Consider the following 21,421-nt stretch of genomic DNA (forward strand, 5'->3'; position numbering starts at 1 on the left):
ATTATATTATCAAGTTTTCATGGAATTGTGAAGAATAAAAGTTTAAACATTTTTGGTTTTACAGTATAATTTCCAGTCATGCAAGGACAATAGAATTTTAGCTCTATTAGTTGTAAGACAGTGTGTAGCAATTGAAATTCACCATTCACTTTTTATTCTTCTTAACAAAAAGAAATATTTAAGTTGGTAATGAGAAACTGTTTGTTAATAGCAGAGAACAAAACACTGATTTTATTCACTGTTTGCCTAGTGCCAACAGTAGAGTGGATTCATTTAGTCAGATGTACAAAACATGCAAGGGAAGAATTAAAGGTAAAGCTTTGTTAGAAAAATAATGACTGAAAGGAAAGCTGTATTCCCAGTTTGTATAGTTTGTATTTTGGAGCTCCTGAGGCACTTGTCAAATAGGTTTGATGTCTGAAGCAACTGTAATAAAAGGCATTCATTGTGACTTCAGGTGTGTAGGTAAACCAGAATTATAGAACCACAGAATGGTTTGGGCTGGAAGAGGCAAAGATCATCTGGTTCCACCCCCTCCACTCCATGGGCACAGACACTTAGACTGGGTTGCTCAGAGCCCCATCCAGCCTGGTCTTGAACTCATGCAGGGATGAGGCATCCACAGCTTTTGGGTAAAAAGTAGAAAATTGTGCTGGCACAGAACAATATTGTATAGTTTTTAGTATAAGTTTACTTGCCTTTTTTTTTTTTTTTATGAAGATCTAGAAAATTTAAAACAGTCAGTCACCCTCCTCTGTCATACAAGCCTCGTTGCTTTGTAGATACTTTTTATTTATTACTGGTTTTACTGATTAGGGTTAGGCTTAGTTGCAAGTTTTGAGTTTTCAGTGATACTTCTTCACTGAAAGCATGAAGTTGCTTTGGGTGCCTACCACAGGTTATATTCTCTGGTGCTTTGCACAGTGGTTTGATTTGGAGTGAAGTGCGATGTTCTTGAAGCCATATAAACTTTGCAAAGCTGCTTAGCAGTTTTCTCTGACTTCAAAGGCATGGTACTAAAGGGTCGACACAAGTCCTTTGGGATCAGTGCTATAATTAAGAAACAGGCCATTTTACGTGGCTCGTGGTAAGAGCAGTGATCTGTGGAACCATGAAGGGCAAGACACACAAACAGTGCAAAATGAATGAGAAAGCAGAGAGCAGTGTCTGGCCAAAATCACAGCACACAGTAGGAGAAATGTTCAAGGTTCAGTTGTTGATATGCTGCTGCTCTTTGGGAAATTGTCAGTGCTTTCCCTGCATGTATCTTTCCCACAATTTATAGGGAAAAGATGCCTGCAGGTTTCTGTTGCAAAACCATCTGTGATTATCTGAATCCAGACTGCATGTTCAAAATACTATAATTGTGCTTTCTTTATGAAGAAGATGAGAAAAACCCATTCCCTTTCATTCCCCTCTGCTTCTTCTAACCAGTGTCAGTTCCAAGTGATACATATCACTGGATACAAGTAAAAGATGAAAGAATGGGTGTGCATACTTCCTGATGCTTTTCATTCAAGAGTTCCTCAAGCCAAACACATTCAAATTTTTCAAAATTTAAATAATTTAAGAAATAATTTGACCTGTTTAATTATCAAGCTGTATTTGGGCAGGAGATTATTAAGTGACTCATAATAGCTCGTTTGTTCTTGTTTTGTGTGATTTTTCCAACAGAGGCTTCTATGTATATAGCAGGCTACTTAAATGCTTAATTCTTGTGCATACAATGAAAATTGCCTAAATTACTTCAGTTAACAATAAGCTATGTGCAAAACCGTGTCCAAACCCACATAAAGAAAAAAAAGTTAGTTATTACCTTGGGTTAAAAAGGGTACTTTTAAATAGAATTTATTTTTTTATCTTCTAATCTATCTGTAGCAGTATAAACACAACATAGTATGCCAGCACATAGGAGGTAGTTATGAGAATTCTAATTGTACTTCTGCCTACCAGTGAAGGAAGCCATAAATTTTAGCCATTATCTGAAGTATCAGGGCTTGACAGCATTTGGCATTTTTCTTTGTCTGTTCCTCATTAGATGATACTTACTGTTGTTTTCGTATCCCAAAATACTTCCCTTTATTTGGGAGGGATGTTCCCCAACATTTTAGATTGGTGTGAAATTTATGATAGTTCTTGCACAGAGTGACCTAATTAAGCATTTTAAGCTATTTTAGTGGTAGCTACTGTGGGTCAGCTGCATTTCTCTTGGAGTCCGACAGATGTTTTGTGAGGAAAACTGTGGTTGAAAGCATGTTCATTTCACTTGCGTTTTCTGTACACATTTTCCTGTCTTTTTAATTGGCTATGGACTTCTGTATGGAAATGTGATCTTGCCTGTGTATAACATTAGCAGTCATCCCATCTTGCTTCCTGCTGCTCTTTGAAGCTGGAGGAGTTAGTTTTGCACTCTCTCTTGGAACGGTTTCAGTTCAAGTGATTCCGTATTCCTTCTCCTAAATTCATGCTAGTAAAAGGAGGATGTGGTCTGCATGTCTGTGTTGGTGATATTACATTGAACTGTACATAAATTAAATTAATAAAGCATTGCAGACCATATTTAGACAGTTTAAAAGCCAGAGATTCAATGCTTTCTATAGAGTGTTGAGAATCTTGTGAACACCTTGATTATCTGATTTTTCGCTAGCAGAAGGGAGTGAGTTTGAGGAAAAGGAGTAGGGAACTGTGTCAGACTGCAAGGCCCAAGAGCTCCTAATTAGATTTTTCAGGGAAGATATCCCTGACAACACACTGCAGTGAAAGGTGCACATCATTCATGTGCTTGGAGAAGTAAGAGGTTAAAATCAGTAGATTGAAAGTAGCACTGTGTTTTCATGCCGTTGATGGTACTCCCTCAGGAACTGTGAGCACCGCTGGCATTGAAATGTAAGAGGTATTTCATTGTCAGAAATGCTCTCATGTGAACTAGCAGTTCCTGTGAACAAAGCTGAATTACTAATTTCAGATTAAAAATAGGGTCTATATATTGGTTATTTGTTCTCTTCAAATCAGTTCATTCCCAGTCTAGTTTTATTGATCACAGTCTCTTCCCACTGACCTACAACTCAGTTTTCTTTCCTTTTGTCAATGCCTGAAGAGGCTCTGAATTCCTTGCCCTTTTTCATTTCCTGAGGAAAAACATTCTTTCAAATACAGAAGCTCTAACTTCTGGTGCTGCCTGAGCCTGTGCTTGAGACCTTGACTTCACATACAGTGTTTAATTGCATAAGTCCTTTCACAGTCACACCAATCTCTTGTGTTTCTGTGGTGTTAGAAACTGCTTAGAAGCTTTCTACTTCTTCAGAGCAAACATGCTGATGCTCATTGTACTCCCCTGGGGGTTGTAAGCCTTTGTTTGCATTCAGCAGAAGGGCTCTTTTTGAGACAATGGTCTTCAAAGTCTTTTGTTCGACACACATTGTTTAAATAACAAAAGATTACTGTTTTTTCTGTTTGAATTAATGTATATCAGATGTACTAGTTTTGTAGTAAGTTCTAGCACAAGGAAGAATTCTTAGCCAAGTACTGTGTATGAATGACTGGAGTGGTCACATCACATGCTGCTGGGGTTTAGAAGAACGTGATGAGAAAAGAATCCCATGCTCTTAGTTTTGCCTTGAGCACTTGGTAACGACTGTGGTATAGGTGGACTTCTGGTATTACCTAGTTTATCTGTTCTTGAGGACAGTTATGCCCAGTGGAGCTAGTAAGTTAATGGAACCAACGAATATCTGATCAAGATACTGACATTGTCAAAACAGGATCCTAATGTTAGGTTGTTGGAATTCTATTTAGGCTCTAAAATCAGTGGCCTCATTTTCAACTATGCTGGACACCCTTGAAACCCAGGTGGTCTTTGATGACAGAAACATGGAGGATGCTTGGAATATTTGTAAATCAGGTCAACTAGCTGGCTAAGTAGGGGTGTAGCAACCCAGCTTTAAATTTGTATTTATGAAGATCTTATTCGCACTCTCGTGTAAAAAAGTGGTCTTTGGTATTTTATAGGAAAGAATATCCCTTTCTTCCAAACATGGTGTATCAGCAGAACTCTTGAGTCTTTCCAGTCCATGTCACTAAGGTTGTTAACTTTTTAAATTGAAAAGGGGGGAGGCTCAAGCGGCCTCTTTGATCTGCGGCTCTGTAACCATGATTTGTCTGTTCTGGTGTCTGCAGTGTTGCAATGACTATGTAAGTGCGTAGAGAATCAATACTGGAAAACATTCAAGTGTCAAACCTAAATGTAAAACCTTTAGTACTGTTCAGTCTTGCAGAACTGTGTTTGACTATTTCACTCAGCAGTAGAAGTCTTTTGTGAGTCTTAGTCTGTACATTAGCAAACACTTTTTTTGCACATTTTCTGACCCTTAGCTGAAGTCTGAAGTGTAATTTGCTACCACTGCAATCACAGTCCTTCATACAGTTGTCATTTTACTATCAAAACAGGTTTTGGAATACTTCAGGCATAATATATTTCCTTATTAATGTGCTGAGCTACCTTGTGGGTCTATTAACATTATGCTTTGTAGAATAAACCTCATAAGACGTCCCATTACTTTAAAGCAAGACCATATATTGATACATGAAGCAATTGCTTCTGGTTTCTCTCCCTCTCTCTTGGCTTTACAACAAAAAATGTGATTTCTTCTTAGAGTAACTGGAGAGTTAGTAGAGCTCTTTCGATGCTACTATAGAATAGTAGCTGTGTTTTTAAATTCTAGGATTGGAATTATTGAAGAGGCTGCTAGCATCATTATAGTTAAGGGTGCCTAGGCATTTCCAATAGAAGTTTGTACTCAGTGGTGTCTGTAAAGATTTTTCTCAGCTTAAAGCTGGCATGAAGTGTTTTGGCTTAGGAAAAGTGTGTGTATTGTACACACGTATGTGAGAGGCCAGCATGTTTCTATGCTTTTTGTTATATATTACACAGATTAGATATATGTGTGTATGCCTAACATATATACCCATGCCTGCCCTTTATATATGTGCATATAAGTGTGTGTGTGTGTAGGTAGTACCAATGAATTTGTGTTGTTGTGTGAGTTGCATGGCATTTATAAAGTAAAGGTATTCTTTTCCCTTAAAAAGTGACCTGTGTATAGAGAGCTAGAATATGGAGAGATGAAAATATGAATTAATTGTCACTGGTCAATGAATATTAATTAATTGAACACTGGTTTTGAGATTTTGAAACTGGTTTTCAGAATTCCTCCTCTCTGTGTCCTACTTTACCTCTAACCCTCAACTTTTTTCTCCTACCAATAGAGATATATAAGAATATTGAAAAAGGTTTTTTCTTGCAGATTAGTAGTAAAATAGTCCATCTGCTGTTTAATATTCGCAGTCAGCAGTGTTAAACTGTTTCATTTAAGTTTCTGAATCTTGTGAATAGTACAGTGCTTATAAATGCAGAGATTTTACATTTTATATGCTTAAATAATAAGAAAGAAGGTACTTAATGTTGCAACCAATTGTTTTGAAGCCCTAAGATTAATTTTTAAGGGGCCAAAAGACAGAGAGTGTTCAAAGCAGCCAGAAACATCTGTCATGCGACTCTCCCTGATGGCCACACCAAGTATGAGAAGCTTTCTGAGTCTCTGTCAGTGATAGTCACTAGTCTGCAATTTACCAGCACCACCTGAAAGACTTGAACCAGGTAATAGATTTTAGGTTTTAAATATAGACTGCAAGACCAATGATACTCAAAACAAAAGAGTGTGCAGGGAAAGCATGAAATCCATACATAATGCTTTGCCTCTGGTGCCAGCTGCCAGGTACTAATGTCAGTCTTTTTGGTTGCAGTCTTTGTTTAAAATTTAAACAAAAACCCACCAAAACTATGCAAAAAAACTGCTGGCTTTATTTTCCTGTTGTGTTCTTGTTTGTTTGTTTTGTTGCTAAAGAGACAGGAAAAAAGAAAGATAGTCCTAAAGATAAGGGTTTGAGATAGGAAGCAATCTGTCAGAAAGCTTGTAGACCAGCAGATAATTAACATAACACAGTAGGAGCAGTGCTGATGGGGAAGCTCGTGTTCCTCTGCATGGGAGTTTTCATAAGAGTCTGCTTTAAGGATCCCTAACCCTTTTCTCATATGAGTAGTGCTTTGAGTCCTTGCTGGTGACTCTGAGAAGACCAAGAGAATTCATGATCCTAAAAACAATGATGTTGCTGAGCAAGCACTCTGTGCAATCCAGTCCTTATGAGCAAAGTGATACAGTCCCCTAAGCTCCATCTTGCTTTTGGCCAGGGAATTTTTTTATCAGTAAGAGAAAGTTGGGTAGACAGTTTTGGTTTGCCTCTGCTCTGCTTGCCCACCCCTGGCCTATAGCAGTAACTCTGTCTATACTTGCAACACTGCACTGTACCCAATTTTGGGCTGCCTGTTTGTGACAGAGACACTGACAAACTGGATTGAGTCCATCAGGCATCTGCTAAGATTGTTGGCAGGTAGGAGAACATGTTTTATGGGAAGAGATTGATAGAGCTAGATTTGCTTAGCCTGAGAAAAGACAAAACTAGCTGAGAGTAATCACTGTCTCCCACTACCTGAAGGAGTGGTTGCAGAAAAGGCACGGCCATGGTCCTCTCAGAGATGCACAGGGAAAGTATGTGAAGCAACATTCACAAGCTGTAGTGATGAATTTCAGACCAGATGTAAGGAAAAGAGTTCTCACAACTGTTGTGGCAATAAGTACTGCAGCTGGTAGTCCGGGTCTTGTGGAACCTGCGTCTCAGGAGGTGATGAAAAGACATCCCTTCAAACTTGACTTTTTTCTGAGATTCCAAGCCTTCAGTGCTTTTACCTGTGCTACCACCTACCTTGTCTTTTATGTTCAGTTACAAATGACACCTCTCCCCCCCATATTACCTGTGGGACTCATTGATGTTGTCATGGTACTTTGAGAGCCTTTCAACAATTGAAGTATTTAGTTTTCAGAAAATCAAGGGAATTAGTAGGAATGTACTCTTATTTTACAGATAACTAATTGGTGCCTGTAGATGTTATAGGAGATCTTTGAAGAAATACACATTTCCTAATCCCCTTTTCCTCTCCCATCCCAGGCCAAGGTAAAGAACTGAGCCCACATCTTTTGGACCCAAACCCAGTGTTCTAACATTGCAGCAGCCTTTCCAACCTTTTCTTGCTTGTAATAGTAGGTACTAACTATCTACTAAATTTGAAAGGCGTACTCCAGACTTCTGGGCTGCTAGTACTAAGAAAAATCTGTCTTTGAAATAATGTATAGTGTTTCCTTTTTCTTTTAATCTCTGTTTTTAAAAATGATGCGAGGATCTTCGTTATTTTAATCCTGGAAAATGTGAATTTCACATGTAGAAGTTTTGGTACATTGAAAATTATGAAAACTGTTGAAATTGACAGTAAGGAATGGGATTTTTAGTGACAAAGGGTTTAATATCCTGACAGAGGATTGTAATATTACTCTTACTGCCTGTGGTGTCATCTTATATGGAATGTTTTTGTAGTATGGCAATAGGTTGATTTTATTCACTTGTTTAGAAGTTGTTTCAGAATGTGGTCAAGCCTTTGGAAACATCTTATTTAGCGCCCACAAGGCCCACCTACAACATGACTGGTTCACGAAAGCACTGTGTATATAGGCCATTGTGAAGGGCAGTGGGGGCTGGTTTGGTTTTTCCCCCTAACTTTAGTGGTGCCAATTTTTGTCATCTAATGTGGACTTTACTGGTTGATTTGGTTGAATGAAGAGATGTAATTCTTATTGTCTTTTTCCACTGAGAAATCATTTTACATTCAGTAAAATTACAATAGGGGACTTTTTGTTAGTGGCTGGGTGTAAATGTGGCTATCATGACTATTTTTCTAAGTCTTTTTATCTGTCTCACGATGTAAGCTGAGCTCTGACTGGACCATCTGAATTGATTTATAAAATAAAAAGACTTTAATTTCTTCCCCTGTACATCACCCAGTCTCTTACAAAAACCCACACAACAAGCAAGCAAACAAAGCCCTCCTTCCCCCTCTCCCTCCTCCAGTTCTACAATGAGTGTTCATGTGTAGCTCTAGGAAAAAGAAAAGAAGCCATGAGCCAAAGATCAGTTATCTATTTTAGAGCATGTAATTATTTGGCAATAGTGTGTAAGTAATCTAAATGACTAGCATTTTATAGCTGTTTGTTGCTAAACAATTGCAAGTTCTGTTCCTTCCGCATACCTGTGATGCATGCTTTATGATTTAATCTGTTTTGCATTTGTGCTCTTGTATTTTTGATTCAGTTTTCCAAATAATGTGTCCAAAGAAGCAAGTTACTTTTGCCCATGCAATTACAACTTCAGCAGCCAGGTAACATATGCAGATGATGATTCTTCCTATTTTTAATGTACTGCAGTGAATGTTATGATCCCTGTGGTGCTGGTGTAAACCGTGAGTAATTCCTTTAAGTTCTAGGTAGACCTGTCCTATGTGCATGAGATCATAATTTTTCACTATGGAACTTAAACTTTTACAGCTAAATCCTAAAAAATGTAGAGGTAGGTACTCTTGTAAATATTTGGGCTTTTTAACTGTTAATTAAGATGAGGTGTTGCGTGCTGTTCCTAATTTTTATGAGGTATACTGTGATATCGTGTAAAATAGGATTTATTGTGCGAATCATTATTTGCATGATGGTTTACAACTCTGTACACAAAAAGCAGATTCTGATGATGGCTTTCTCACCTAATGTATTTAAAACTTTTAGCACACTGGAATAGGAATTCACTCTCTTATCTGTGATTTAGATAGATGTTGTCTTTGTTGGGTGACTGGTCAATTGTACTCAAAGTCACTTTCTGTAAATGCATGAGTTAAACATCTTTTCCCTGAGCCCTTTTTGCCTGTCAAAAAAAAAATAGGAAATAGAGATGAAATTTTCTGTTACATATGTCATTTGCAGGCATCTTTGGAGGGCTATGTTGAGATATGTCCACTGCAAGGCTAGTCATCTGTAGGAAGGAAGAAAAAGATGGGGGGATGTTGCAGTATGGATGGAAACTATCCATTCACTGTTTTTCCTTATCTTGATTTCAGTGTGTGCTGTGCTGTGTTCTGAGTGCATTTTATTTTATTTTGTGATTTGACAAAGGCCAAATTGCTGAGTCTCCCTTGCTTTCAGCTGCAGGGGTGTATAAACTGCAGGTGCTACAGGTGAGATGGTGTGGAGAAAGGCACAGCCATAGCTCTGAAATGATCAGATAGAGGATCAGCTGAAGAGTGATAGCATAGAATCCTTTAGGTTGGAAAAGCCCCTTGAGGTCATTAACACCAACCATAAGCCTTATACTGCCAAGTTCTCCATTAAACCATGTCCCTTGACTGACACATCTGCACATCTTTTAAGTAACTCCATGGGTGGTGACGCAGCCTCTTTCCTGGGCAGCCTGTTCCACTGTGAAGTAACTCTTTCAGTGAAGAGCCCTAATATCAAATCTAAACCTCCCCTGGAACCACTTGGGGCCATTTTCTCTGATCCTATTGCTGTTACTTGTGAGAGGAGACTGATAGAAATGAGTCATGGCATAGGAACCTGTGAGGGAACGAACTAGAAAATTTAGCTATTGAACAAATTCCAGGTACAACCATATCAGTAGGTGTGTTTTGCATGGCTTAGTGAAAACAAGAAAATTTCTTTCTCCATTCTCAAATTGTGTATTTAATGCCACTGAGGGATAAACTTTATGAATTAATTAAGTTGCTGCAGTACCACTTTGTAAATATTATTTCAGTTGTTATTTTAATTTTGTGTAATGACTGAAAAACACAGTAAAGGAGTAGGTCTTCCAAAAGTACCCATTTCGGGCAGGGTCCACATAGGACTGTCAAACAATTCCCATGGAGTGCTTTTCTGTTTGGTCTGTAGCAGTACCCATTTTCTGAAACTTTATAAACCTTCAAGCATGTTTTTCCATTGTGTAAGTCCATGATTTTTGGAGACTTCAAGGGGGATTATTACCTTTTGACCTTTACTGGGAAATATTAGAAGGGCTCATTTGAGTGGATTTCCTATGAACTGATGCTTAAAGAGCCCACTTTTTATATAGTTCCTTTTCCTTCTCTAAAGTAAAACTCAAAGTAGAAGCTGTGATATGAGGAAATTCAAGTCTAACTTGATTATGAAGCAAGAAGAAGGACCACAGAACTATTACAAACAGAAGGAAAAGTCAATTTAAGATTTGTATTTCCTCTAGTCTGTGAATCAAACCTTTTCTGCTGTTTTTGATATTTTTACAGAAGTGTGATTGTCATGTAATTTAAAGTGGGCAACACACAGGGTCTTTTAGATCTTTGGAAATACATGAATAGTAAACTATTGACTCTGGGACAAAGATTTGAGTGTTTTTTTAACTTCCAGAAAGCTTCAGAAAGAAGACAGATTAAAATAAAAAATAACGTTAACTCAAAAGAATCCAGACAGAACATTTAGAACAACTACCAGAAGTGTTGAAGATCAAGTGTTTCTCCACAATTTATAATTTTCCTTTACTGTAAGCATGTATTTCTTGCACATTTCTCCACAAGCCTTTCCAGATATATACCTTGACTTTTCTGTACTACCATGCTTTATTCATATTGACACATTCTTTGAGAGGGAAAAAACCCCACAACTTATCATGGTCGTCTTCTATATTTAGTGGAATCACTTATTGGTCCTTAAGAATAATTCCTGTTCCCTGACCACCAACAGAAGTTGTAAGATCGCTGTTCCAGTGTTCCTGATTGTGTCTCGCTGAGTGCTCAGTGGTCAGACAGGAGTTAAATGAGGCCTTCACCACCAGACTCCCTCGCAGTGGGGTTTGGATCTCGTGGTTTTCCAGTGGTTTAGGGCTAATTTCTGTTCCCGAAAATATCCAGTTTTGCCAGGAAATTCTTACAGAAACAAAATCCGGTGGTAAAACTCTAACGTTATATAAAGTCAGGAGGCAGGAATGCCTCTCTCGTCGCAGTTGGAGTTTTGTGTTTGGGTTTTTTTTAACTTTGAGACTTTCTGCAAGTGTTTTTTTATATGCCCACTAGCTCTGACCAAGGTAACTTTGTCTTCCTAGACCTCAGTTTAGCTCTAGGTCTTACTTATCCTTGTCCTCTTTGAAAACCTATCTTAAGGTGTCTTTTTTAATGGCATTGGTGCTTGGGATTTTTTACCCACCTTTTTTCAGCTGCTGCAAGTCTGTTTTTTTTCACTTTCCATACTACTGTATGGATAAGTTTCTTTTCCTCATGTGGTGTGATTTACTTCTAGCTTTGATCGTGAGCATTCAGTTGAGTCTGTTGCTTAATGACTTGGATCCTATACTTCCTGTATTTGCTGTTCCTCCTATTTCTTTGCTGTCATAACATTCTGCCATTTGGGAGACTTCATTCCCGAGGGACAGTTTTATTGAATTTGTAGTCTTTGGTGGCTTATTTGACCTTAGAGTGATCCTTTTCACTTTCACATTTTGCTAATCCCTTTCTCCTTATGCTCAGTCCCAACATCTGCTAGCATGGGCCTTCACAAGGGTGTAGATCAAATTTCAGTTACTTCTGATGAGGCGTAGTAGCCAAGACTTTTACTGCCTCGTGATCCATTGCTAGTTTTCTAAGCAAAGCTCTGCTGTTTCCTTGCCACGTCAGGTGTGAGGTTTGTCTCTAATTTCAGCAGCAGTGGGCTTCAGGCTGTCCTAGTGCCTTCACAGCTCTGGGTTTGCACTGTCATCTTGGGAGATTCCAGCGTGTGTCAAAAGGCACAATTTTAATAACTTTAATCTCTCGCATGTTCTGTGCTTTTAGAAAAGTTAACCCGGTGTGTTTGGCTGGTGTTTCTGTTCTGATATTTCAATGCTGATTAGTTAAATTTGCTGCTGAACCCACTGCAGAGCTGTGATTATGATCTTCAATAAGCTGCTGCTGCTGTTTGGCTAAGAATACAGAACTCATTTTTCAGCACTACCACCGTCAGATGCTGGCAGCTTTGGACCTATCTTGCCAAGGAACATAATTTCCTCTTTCCTCTCTGGCTCCTTTCCACTGTGTGTTACTTCCAGCTACTTTACATCACTGTAGTACCACGCAATGTTTATTTCTTTAAAATTCAATAGCCTTCTGCTTCTTTGGTTTGGGCAAGAATGTTTGCATGTTGAGCATTTAGGTGGTTTACCACACCTTCCACAAGAAAGCTTTTCATTTTTAGATGAAAAAATCTGTTTGTTTGCAAGGCACAATGGATGGCAGAACTGCTAAGAATAGCTTGGGCAGTGTTACATATTCAACAAAATGCACATTTTTGGTAGATACTACAGGGAACACTTGGTCCAGTAACTGTGGAAAGATCTTATGATCCTTCTCCTTTATTTTTTGAATGTGTGTGTTAAAAGGATCGACTGGACTTCTTTTTTGATTTTTTTGCCTGTAATAAGACAGGAAGGGATGTAGTTAGCAGTGCCTTGGATGTTTTCATTAAAATAAACTCCATTGGTGCTGACTTAAGTCACACATGTTTTGTCATAGAGGCCAGTAAAGCTAAGACATGTAGTACAGCAAAGTGACTTTTCATTATAGGTTTCTTTAAGTCAGTCCAGCTAGTAAGTACATTATGTACCTGTTTTGCATTGAAATCAGACTCAAAAGCTAAATGCTGAACTAATTTCTAGTTTAGAGATCAGCGTGCCTAGAGACAAGTCAGTAACTTCAGAAATGCTTCTGAATGTGTCTTTGTATTTGTGCCTGAAAAAAAAAATATCAAGAACAGTAAAACTTAGACAAAAAATAGTCTTAAACCCCCCATGCTGTTACTGGAGTTGACTGTTAACAGGTGATATAGTGGCAATGTATTGGATGAATAAATAGTTTGATGTAGTCAGTATGGAGACTTCAACTTCTACAGTCTCTACAGTAGGAGAGATGTACTTTGTAGTTGATTTAGTATGGTCCCCTGAGCTAAATATTTCTTCCTAAGCACTGAAGCTGTTCAGAAGAGTGCTTATTTCTTCACATTCTTATGTTGCTGTTGGAGTGAAATCAGGCACGACGGGAACAGCTCTCTAATTTCCACAGGAAACAATGCAGGTTGCCTGCAGCAAAATCTCCCTGGTAGCTGAGTCAGATTGGAATGTGTGAATGACTGTAGGATTTGCTTTAGTAATATACTATTGGTCCTGATGAAAACACTAATGGGGGCATAACCATTGTCATCCTCAGCAATAAACTGTCTTATCAAACTGCACTAAGTGTTAGGATACAAACTATGCGCAATACTGTTTTATTGTACTACTTACACATAGTAACAACGTGGCGAACGTTGATGAAGGGATCTTATAGGTGGGAAAGGTGATTATATCCAAAATAGAACCTTAAACAAAGTAGATTTCACTTGCTTACTGTCTCACCTGAGCACCAGAGTGTGTGTGGTGTCCAAGAAGTCTGTCCAGCGGTCTGGCACCGTGATATTTCTGTCCAGATGTTAGGCTCTGGATCAGTTATGGTGACATAAAGGACATGTTTCGAGTCCTGATGTCTCCTGGGTTTTTCTTAGCTTGGCAACAATGTGCAGGTTGCCTTTGGGGAGCAAAGGTTGTCAGTATTTTCATTATTTTCCCCTTTGTGAGAGGTCAGGCTTTGATCACTGCTCTTTGTCTCTGCACGTCTTTTTGAAGCCTGGGTAAGCTGGGTCTTGATGACCTGCTAAATTGTGTGCCATTAACGCAGGACATTCTGAGAGCCTTGTCTTGTGTTCCTCTCTGGTCTCCTACCACACCTAAGCATTCCCACTCATTCTCGGTTTATTCAGACTAGTGAAGCACTCAGCAATACTCCTGCCAAAAATCAGACACTAAGAAGTTATCTTCTGTGGCTTAGATTTTGCTCTCCCAGTGGCATTTTTTCACAGAAGTTTTGTTGAAGAGTAAACCTCATGACAAATTGTCGCTGTGGTGTTAAATTTGGGCTAGGCTGTGGCTGGGAACGAGGAGAGTTCTCAGCAGGACATGTAGGCCAGTAACAATCCTGTAAGCTACAGGTATGTAAGGCATGTGGAGGAACAGAGACATGGAGGAGCTGCAGAGCCACTCTGAATCCTGTGCCTTTTTCTCAGCAAGATAAAGATGCTGATCAACAGAGTACACAGACTTTCGTGTGCAGAATATACCAGTAAGTCAAACAGGCCTACTCAGGAGCCTGTGAGGACCAAGAAGATCCAGGCAATACAGAAGGAAGCGTAATGGAACGCGTGAGTAAATGTTAAACAGCACAACAGTCTAGTTGTGATGAGCCAGTAATACTTGCAAAGCCTCTTGCTTGACAACAATCAAATCATCTTTGTTGACTACAAGACTTAACTACATTTACCTCCAGCTAACTCGAACTCTTGCAGAGATCAGTATGTGGGTGTAAGACCATAGGCGAAAGGTGCTGAACTGGAAATTTGTTAAAAAAACACACGTTGCTTTCATCCCCATGTCTAAGAACACGGAATGATTATACAAAGAAAGACTTCTGCCGTGACAGCAGGATGTAGCAGAATTAGATTAGTAAAACTCTGGAGCAGTGTCTGTTCCCTGAGAGCAGCTTGATATGATTACACTTCGAGTACACATCAGCTGGAGCTAAACACATCACATATATCTGGGCCATTGTTTAAGCCAAGTAACCTTGATCTGAGAAACTGGTAACTTAAGAATTTTGCTCTAGTATCAGTTAAGTAAAAGCTAGCAAACCAGAGCTCCTGAGTTTTCCTTGCTCAAGTCCAGGGTGTGCAAAGCAGTTTTCAGTTTCTTCCCAACTCCCCTTCCTTGTCTATTTGTCCTTAAGAGTAGGGTCTACCAAATCAGTTGTGGGTACCTTCATAAACTGATTTCTGGATGAGACTGACTGGTGCTTAGGGAACAGCTGACAGATGCAGCTTTAAGGTATGTGAGGCAGAGGGAGATTGCAGAAAGCTTGGAGTAAGACAGACATTCCTTTTTTTATGTGTTTTGGCTGTCGCTTTGTTTTTTAGCTCTTCGTTCTTGCTGATGCTGTGTTGTCTGCTGGAAAGCATTTTTCATCAAGTCTGAAACGATTTCTTGGCTGGCCTGGAGACATCATCCTGTCCTGGCAGGTGAAGGCTGGCTTTCAGCTGTTCACACCTCTGTGGCCTCCTGGCTGGGCAGTGCGATCCACCTGCATGCCAAGCATTCAGTATGGAGTAAACTGTGTGAAACGGGGCTCAGTGTGTGTCCTTAGCAAAGAGAATCTCTTTTGGGAACATACCAAACCTTTCCTGTTTAGATTAGCTTTCCTCATAGCTTACGGGTCAAGGCTTTCAGTATCTCTGACAGTCAGGCACAAAATGCTGACAGGCCAGGTAAGGTTTCACCGTGGTGAAGCCTGTGGTGACCTGCAGCACTGGGGAAAGCTGAGGGGCACTGGAGGGAGGGGTAAGCTGAATGCCGGTGAGGTTGGTCTGCTTTTGCCATGTGAATTTCAGGAAATAGGAAACAGAATGCACTACACCACCTTGCTGTCAGGAGCAAGTGGAATGTTGTTGCCCATGTTTGCTTAGCATAAGTGATTAATACTGCATGTGTTAGTAGATGTAGGTATATAGATAGTGATATAGATGTAGATATTGATATATAACACCCCCAAACCCTATCAAACAAGAAACATCTTTGCGTCTGCTTCTTACCTGGAAGAAGGATCAAAAAAGAAACAATGTGCAACAGATGTCAGCCATGTGGCTTAATCTAGTAGGATGTATAAAACTATGCAGAATACAAATTTACTTCCAGTTTCATTGCTATTAGTAGATTAACTCAACTGAAATCTGGTCAGAATAGTCCCAAATTGTACAAGACAGCAGAATCAGTCCTGCTCACACATGTGGTTTATTTAGATGGTAAGGCTTGAGGAAGACTTTCCAAAACTTTGTGTTTGTGTTACTTAAACCAGTGCTGTTCAGTCATGGGCTTTTGTTTATGTACTGTGTATTTTCGGGAATGATTTTCTCAAACATGTAAAGACTGCTAAAAGATTATGAGGTCAGGAATGTAAAGGCAGTCTGGTTTTATTGTATTTTATGATTTATATTTATTTTTTAGCATTGCTTTAAAGCTTAATGAAAGTGAGTTTTTGTATTCTGCAGTCAACGAAAACATTTTTTTTAACATTGTAAAACTCGGGAAAAAAGCATGTTTTACCAATATAAGTCTTTGCACTCTATCTTAATTGCTATTCCAGCAATAGTCAATTGACAGTTATGTGTATTTTATTAGTTTTTCTTATCAATTACATATTTTCATTATGATAGCATGATCTTTCGAGTGCTTAATTAATATTCACGTGGGAAGTGCTGCAAAAGCTGATCAAAGCTCTTAGGACACGTTGATACAAATCTTATTCCTTGTGAAACAGAGCATAAAACTGCCATCAGTAACCTCATGGGTTACTCAGTAGTATGAGAAAAACCCCTCTAGAAAGTGACTTCAATGGCAAATTGTTGGGTGTAGTGTTTAGTTAGATTAAATAGGTTTATAAAGCTAAATCATAAAGGGGTGTCCTAAGGTAACTCTGCCTTGTACTTTTGTTTTTACACACGTGCCTCACAGGCATTACGTGTGCAGTAAACCAGTAACAGGTGTAAGATATTGAATACTTTGCATGTTTGGTGTGAAACTGCACTGTGCAAGATTGGGTAGTACATTCTAGACACCTTGAAATTATTCCTTTAATGAAAAGTAGTTGTGTCTTCAGTGTAAACCTGAGAAGGGAGGTGGCACGCAGAAATGTGCATAGAAATGTGCCGAGAAATCTCCCAGTGATTAATAGTAGTGACAGCAGTTTGCTTAAAACAAAAGACAAGATTTCCCTTTCCTGAGGTATTTTTCACTTGTTTGACACTAGGGCCAGAGTCTGGGTGCTATTTTTAAGTAGGATTGAACAAATTTGTCTTTAACAATGTCTGGCATTTCCTGGTTTAGGAACTTTTTAGTATATGCATAATAAGACTGAAATGGACTTTCTAAGTTTGTTATGTTTGCATTCTAAATTGATTATTAATGCAGAACTTAAGAAGTGTAAAGCAGGAATTAATATTTTTCTGCAACTCAAAGCAAATACTTTTTTTACTTTTGTTTATCTCTTTAGTCTTTTACTGTCTTAAATATGATTGATTGTGAAGGCAAAGAAGGGAGGTTGGTATTATTTTGTGCCAGCTGTATTTGTTTAACAGTTTTTAATTGTGGGCTGTTGTAATAATTTGACCTAAAATGGACATGTTTGAACTCCTATATAAAATGATACTCTAAACAGTGTAGCTTACTGCTCAACAACGATGCTGAATCTGTCAAACCAAAAATACCTTTCCAGTAATAACCACCTTGAAAGTAGAAGGTAACACAGCTGACAGTTTTGTGACTTGATCCAGATGAAGATACCAAACTTCCATCATTACGTTTTCTCTCTGCTTACCATTGATGTCACACATAAATCACGTTATCAAGGCAGCAGACCATTACACTGAGCAACCCAAAAGATTAGGAGAGCCTCGCTTCTCATCTTTTCCCTCTGTGATTTACTGCTACTTAGAATGAATTTTAACATAGACTGATTTTAAGTTAAATGGACTGGCAAACACAGAAAATGGCATAAAAACCTTGGAGCTACTCTACTGTAAAGGGAACTCCTGGCATTGCTGGGTGAACTTCTGTGAAGTGCACTGCCTCTTCTCTGTCTATTCACATTTATTCATTGTTACTCCAACAGGTTTTCTTAGAATTACCATAACTTCTCAATCTCATGAAAAAGTCAACATTCTCCATAGTTATAGAGTAATAAGTTATAGAATAATACATATTATAGATATAAATAAATACATATTATACATATATAGAGTAATACATATCCGGTAGTTTTTGAAAGTATTTCTACCGGAGTGCTTGGCATGAGCACTGTTCTGTTGCACACCATTTGGAACCAGATATGTTCACTGTTTTTCAGGAAGTGCTCAGCTCTCCTCAAGTCTCTGCCTTGTAGCCAGCTAGGAAATTTTTTTAAAACATAACTGCCCTGAAAAACCTTCATTTGATATAATTTTCCTGCTCTTTTGAAACACATGCTTAAATGTTATTGATACTAATTGATCAGTGCTTAGAGCCCAGGAGTATAGAAGCCAGAGAAATACCTGAATAGAGACACATGGGTGGAATGGCTAAATATATACACATAATTTTTTGATATTTTAATGTAACATATTGTGTCTGAAAATGCAAGGCATTCTTAAGATGTTGACCTTGGCAGTTAAAAAGTGAAAGAGATTAATCTGCGGTCATTCCCAATGAGTTTATAAATTTAACTTTCCTTTGGATAAAAAAATCAACTAAAATCAAACCTTGAATTAAACTGGTATCAGTTGATGGATAGATGTGCTAGAAAGCTTGCCCTCTACCTTATATCTCTAACGTAGCCAGATATAGTCAAGCACAAATCATCCAAATCTGAATGTAATGTTGTTGTGCTGTAATCTTGTTGTGGAGTTAATGGTACAATATCAGATTTTTAAAAGTCTGTTATTACATTAAAATTTTTTTTGTGTGCCAGCTTGTTCCTTTTCATTCTGATAAGATTTTGCTTTTACTATTCCATATTGGTACAAGAATAAATACTTAATGTTTACAAATTCTTAGCACGCTGATAATTTTTTTTGTTCTTGACCTGACTGAAATGGGAGATATTTTATAAATCATAACTAGCCATTTCTAACATCATTGTAACATCCCATTTTCCACACATGTATGGTACTTTTCCCTGTGGTTTTTTGAATAGTCAATTTTATGCCTTTTGGTGTTGACTGAAAATGACTTTAAGATATGAAATATGCAATGTATCTACTTGTGTGTATCTTTTTGCATGTACTGTCAGTATAGTTACACTACTATTCCATGTGCAGTGAAAAAGATTACATTTTATGTGTAGTGTGTTTTTTAGTTCGAGCTAAAGCAGTTGATCGGTATCTTCCTCCAAAGGTCTCAGTGGCTTCTGCTAGATGGACTTTTGTAGTATGTTAAAACTTCAAAAGAAAGACACTTTTCATTGTTGTTTGTCTTGATACAATTAATAAAGTGTTTTTCTACATATGACCACTGGGGTCCAAATCATCTGCTTGTGTTAATAGGTATTACTGATGACCTAGCTGAGTAAATCAGGTGCTAAATTCAAATCTGACATGTTTGCCTAGGAGATTCTCCTTTCTAAATAGTCGAGAAATGTGTGGATGGGAGAATTAAGTTGTGGTCTTTGTATTTGGCATCAAGTGTAGGACCGAGATTTTTCATCTTACGCACAAGTTCCTGTCACGAGACTAAATTAGCAAATTTGGTTGTTTCAATTGCTTCCCTGAACTCCAGGCTTTACACCTGACTCGGGTTACTTAAGGTGAGTTGCAGGAGTTGCTTAAGGTAATTGCTCTGGGTGGCTGGGGTATCTGTGGTGCTGCCATCTGTAAATGACCTTAAGAACTCTGAGACAATGTGAAGACTGTGGGTCTGAGTCCTTTTGCCAGAACAATAGTTAGCTGTCTGTGGACTCCTAAATGAGAGACTGGAAAGAAAGAGGAAGCATCCAGGCTTTTGTTGTGGGAGCATCTGCCTTCTTAGGGTTCAGGTCAGAGTCCACGCAGGTTTGAAATAAGTTACATGGAATGTCTTCCGTGGGTGACTGTCAGTACACGTATTCCACACTGTAGTGCAGTTGAACATGTGCATCAGAGCTGTTCTAACTTTTTGTAGACAAAAGAATCTGTGCATTCTACACACCTAGCATTTTTCTGTGCTCTGCACTGAATGCATGGAGAGCAGGGCGCCTCTTCCCTTCTTTACTGTCTCTCAGTTCTGGCTGTTGCTTAAGTTAAAGCATTCTGTAGCTTTTAGTCTATAGTTTTTTCTCTTCTAAGATCATGAAAGTAAATTTAAAAATGTACACGTTTTTAAACAAATGCAAATTACAAATACGTAGATTTCATTTTGTGTGGTATTTTAAAATAAACTGAGTTTGCAAAACCTGTAAATATTAATAGCATACAAATGCATTTGTGTTGCTTAAAATCTGACTGATTGTGCTCCTGCAAACATTTTTTTTCATTTATGATTCCCTTTCACTCTTTCCACAGTAATTAGACAAACAGAAAATTGAGTTATAATGTGGAATTTTAAAACCCAACTGCCTTTTCCAAAGTGTATAATTCATAAGAAGAAAAAAGCAGTGTTTATGTGGAAAGAACTGTGTTAGTATAGTGTGCTGTAAGAGTTCTGTTGTTCCACTATAGAGAAACAAGGAGTCTCAAGATAATTTGCTTTCCTAGGTCATGAATTACCTGTTGCTGTTTATGGCTAAGAGAAACTATTGTAGGAGGTATGGATCTGACACTGACAGGCTCATTAGAATTTCTCAATGGATTGAGGAGTACCACATATTGTCTTTTACAAATATGCTGTTTTGTTTTTTTTCTGGTCAAATAGTCAATGTTCGCAACTTAGTTAAAGATATCTGCTCTCTTATTCTGTGTAGAATAGGCAGAAAGGCAGAGTGAAGCAGCTCTGGAAAAGGCCAGCACCGGATACTTTCTTGTGCAGAATATTTAAATTGAAATTCATTGGAAAAGGAACCCGCAAACAAAGACAGTTTGCAGTTTTCTTTTTGTGGTACTAATTGCAGAGAGCAGTGTGCAGCCCTGGGAGCCTCTGTTTTAGTTTGGGATATGGGTAGTCTTGTGCGGGTATTGCAGGCCTGTTGTCTGTCACTGCGAGCCAATTGCTGGGCTTTGTAAATCTTCTAATTGTAAGCTTGCACAAAGGTTTATGTGTTGAGCTGCACATTGTACAGATGTGAATATTAGAACAAAATTCTAGTCTGAAATGCGTGTATGTCTCTCTCCCATTGAAATAACAAGGATCATATGCACACATGAAGAACTGAACTTTGAGCGTTTTCCTAAAGGGTCATAAAATATGAACCTAACTTGATTTTATTTCTCTGTGTGAGGATCCCCAAAAGGGCTCAGAACAGTCAATGCAGAGAAATACTGTGATTCTTTCCACTGTTCACCCTCTATGTTGCATTTCTTGCGTTTCTCTTTTTCAGCTATCTTTGATGTTACCTTTTTCAGATTTGTATGCTGTATATGCTTTTGTGTGTCAAGGGACCCTAAGCTGATGAACTGTTTTGTGTCTGATCAGAATCAGTAAAATCAACTGGTTGAAAATGAAACTGCTGAACGAAATTTCATTGAAAACTAGTTTTCAATGAAAATGTTGAAACTCTGATGTAGCCAGTCCCTGTACCTGTAAGGAAGAACAGTCTGTTAACAGCTTTGCTTATGTTTTCTGCATTTATGGCACATTTGTACTGCTGTTTCTGCTTTGGTAAGATCACCATCTCAAATTTAATTTTAACTAT

The 21,421-nt window shown here is 38.3% G+C and overlaps 1 protein-coding gene across 10 annotated transcripts in view; it reads left to right on the plus strand.

Moving 5' to 3' along the window:
- Positions 1 to 21,421, plus strand: part of AOPEP (aminopeptidase O (putative)) — a 178,852-nt gene that overhangs the window by 26,152 nt on the left and 131,279 nt on the right. The window lies entirely within an intron of this gene.

This window comes from Myiozetetes cayanensis, unplaced genomic scaffold (assembly GCF_022539395.1).
Source record: "Myiozetetes cayanensis isolate MyiCay16 unplaced genomic scaffold, myiCay2020 scf4, whole genome shotgun sequence".
NCBI lineage: Eukaryota > Metazoa > Chordata > Aves > Passeriformes > Tyrannidae > Myiozetetes > Myiozetetes cayanensis.